Raw genomic sequence first — 3,790 nt, forward strand, 5'->3', positions numbered from 1 at the left:
CGGTCGGCGAGCTCCACGATCTGAACATCGCGGATATTTCGTCCCTCAGACGGGCACCTCTGTTCAGTGTCGATGTGGAGAGGTCTTTCTCCCAGCATAAAGGAATTCTGTCAGACCGAAGACATTCCTTGACTCGAGAGAATGTCAAATACCAGTTGATTCCCATATGCAACCATGCTGCTGCTGAAAACCTGATTCCTTGAATGAAGCTCTGAGGATCCCTATGATGCACGACTCAAGTGATTCACCCGAATGTAGACTTTTTTTGAATGACAACATCTCGGCTTCCTGTGGTCGTGTCGCAGAATAATGTAGCTCGAATGCCGCTCAGCCAGTGAGCTTCTCACCAGACCCATTCTGTACGTCCGCGAATGGAAGAGAAGGAAAATGCGGCACAAGGAGCTGATGTGTCCAATAATGCTTCTTCCCGATTTGACTTTTCGAACACCTCCATCGCCTATTCTGGCCATTTCAGGTTCCTCCCCGTCAATTTCGGGCGCTCAGAATGCAAATCTCTGTCTGTGTTGTCTATTTCGATTAAAAAGCCTATTACGCCTTTTTGCCTATACTTGACTATTTAGCCTGATCTGCCATTTTCAAGTGCCTATTCCGCCTTTTTCGCCTATTTAGCCTTTTTTGAGCGCCTATTTTGCCTGTCTCTCAGTGCCTATTCTGCCTTTTGCAAGCGTCCGAACTTCCAAGCTCTCATAACATTCACTTATAACATTCCACGGGATTTTCTGGGACACAACGAAGCCTCTCAGGCACCAGTGGGCAGGCGCATCATTATTCCGTGTACTTTCATCGGATTCTCTCGTCATATGCAGCAGAACTACCAAGATGCGATGGCTATAGTGCCGAGATATGGTAAACCCGACATTTTCATGACCGTCACTTGCAATCCGAAGTGGGGAGAAATTCAGGAGAATCTGGATCCTGGGCAATCAGCACAGGATCGTCCAGATTTGATCTCTGAAGTTTTCGAGCTGGAGCTCGACGAAATTTGTCATGATATATAGAAGAGAAAGTTTTCGTGGAGATCGCCGCTTCATGGTCAAAGAAGTTCAAAAGCGAGGTTCACCTCATTGTCATGCCTTGCTCATATTGAGCGCTCAAGATAAGCCATGAAACGCTGAGGAAGTCGATCAAATATGTTCTTGACAAATCCCGGACCCCGTCGAAGAACCACGTCTCCACGAAGACTCTGATGATTCATGGAAACTGCGGTGCTTTCGACGCGAGAGCTCCATGCTAGACGGAATCATTTTTTACATAGAATCACCCATGACTCCGCCGCAACACCGCCGCAACTGCTCTCCTTCATGCTGATGACTGATGAGTCTCTTCACCCCAATCCCGAAAACTCCCAAGGCATTGGGGGGCGAGAGACCGGGCGGCTCGAGGCCGGCTGGTAATCTAACCGATCAAGTTCAGTCGAATCCTGAGGAGCGTTGGAGTTGGGAGTCACCGGACTCATGGATGTTGAAGAAAGGGGAGCGGACGTCGTACTGAAGATAATCACCGCCTCGGTGGTCGTGGACATCTTAATAATCTCCTCACGTCGATAATGGAATCCTTTCGCTGGAAAGAAATGCATCAGCTATTCTCACATACATATACATACATCGCATACCATCCAAATTCAGAAATAAAGTGGACAACTACCAAGCAAGAGGACAACGACAGTCCACAATGGAATGAAAACCAACAACGGACAGAACAACGGACATCCTACCCAGCGAGTCAATCACGAGGGCAGCGGTACTTCTCATATCGGCAAAACTTTTGTGGAGACCGCAGAGCATTCGACGGACGCCCCATATGCAACTATTGTGACACAATCGGGCACATCGCGAAACATTGCCGTGATCTCACTGACGGCCTTCCAGCCGCGCGAAACCCACAAAGGACATGCCCGGTAGCACCGCGAAGCATCGGATCCCGGAGATCGCCGTCACTCCACCCCAATCGCTTCCCATCGCCACACCGCTCTTCGGGAAACGGTTATCGCCGACCGGCCTAAGCTGTAGAGGGCCGGATCATTCGGCCATCCAGCACGGCTGTAAAACGAGAATCTTCGTTCACGGGATCGGGGAGGTCAACGCCTCAATCGACCTCGGAGCGAGCGTCTCCGCCGTCAGGTCCAGCCTACTGCCGCCCCGAAAAACTCGCTTCAAGCTAACCGAGAGCGACGGAGAACCCTCGGTAGCAGCCAACGGATCGGCGATCCCAAGAGAGTCCATATGCATGCTCCTCCTTTCAAATAATAAACTAAGTGTTGTACCGTTCGAATTTCTCGTTGTGTCGGAGCTAGCGGAAGATCTCATTCTGGGGGAGAACTTTCTCAGGACTTATGGCACTGAAATTGACCTTGTGAGAGGTTCGATCGATTTTCAATTCGATTCATACGTCCGGGAAAACGATCCAAGCCAATATAATACCAATGATGTCGCCAAAGTAATTGTAGAAAAGACCCCGGTAATTAGCCCAAATACCTGTGCCAGAATCCCGATAGGAATACGGGAATCACGAGACAACCATGCCATCTATTGTACAGGGGCCAATCGATCAATTAAGGAACATAGGCAGCTTAGCATGGCGAATTGTATAGTCCAAATAGAAACGGGCCGTTCGAGCGTATGGATCAGCAATCTGTCGGATGACCGCGCAGTAGTACCGGCGGAGATGAAAATCGGCATCGCAGCCCTACAGCAAACGTCATCGCGCATAGCAACCCTTCGGGCTAGCAGAGAGAAATCATCGCAAACGAGCAGGGCACAGCCCGCTTGGGAATACAAGCGGATCGACATCGCGCAGACGAGCCCACATACCAGCTCAGGAATACTGGTGTTGAATACTGCTCAGTGTGGAGCACCCACGTCTTTCGGCCTGCTGGTACGGCAGACCGGTCACCGTGATAACCGACCATCACGCGCTATGCCACCTCATGTCAGCGCGCGAACCAGCGGGGCGGTTGGCCATTTGAACCCGAGGTTTTAGCCCAACAGCAGCGAAAAGATGACCGCCTCGCAGCATTATTCGACAAAGCCGCCGACGGGCCATAGTACGAGGTGAATAATGGCGTTCTCTATAAGAGAAACTCCACTCCGACAGGTAATGAGCTGCTGCTGGTCCTACCGAGAAACCTGCGACAGGAAGCTCTCGAGGACACGCACTCACAGCGACACTCGGGACACCTGGCACTCGCTAAAACGCATGGAAAAGTAACAATGCGATATTTCTGGCCCGGAATGTACCGAGAGACGAAGAATTTCGTGTCGACGTGTTACGACTGCCAGCGAAGAAACCCGAAGGTGGGACCAAACCCGAACATCCAGCACATGAAAACCCCCGACCACCCGTTCCATACTATTGAAATCGACCTAGTGTCAGCCAACGAATCTCAACGTGGGAACAGAGTGATAGTGACAGCCATCGACCATCTGACTAAGTTCCTGATAGCAGAACCGCAATCCAACGGATCCGCGGAAGAAATCGCCAACTTCCTGGTCTACAAGGTGATTAATATGGTGAACCGATCCAGATCAATACTTCGTTGGGTTCCCTTTATTCTCGATGCAAGCCTTGCATCTGCGCTCCATGGACTCCACGAGCCCTATACAGACTTCCACGGGCGTATCGTACCAGGCCTTCTGGATTTCATCCCAAAATTTCCCCATGCTGGAGCAATCGTCGCGATTTATCCAGCGGTCCACTGCATCCCACAGATTTTCGATGGGATTCGAACCCGGCGATTGGGCTGGCCATTCCATGACGCTGACACCTTGGT

This window comes from Galendromus occidentalis, unplaced genomic scaffold (assembly GCF_000255335.2).
Source record: "Galendromus occidentalis unplaced genomic scaffold, Mocc_1.1 scf7180000077502, whole genome shotgun sequence".
NCBI classification, from domain to species: Eukaryota; Metazoa; Arthropoda; class Arachnida; order Mesostigmata; family Phytoseiidae; genus Galendromus; species Galendromus occidentalis.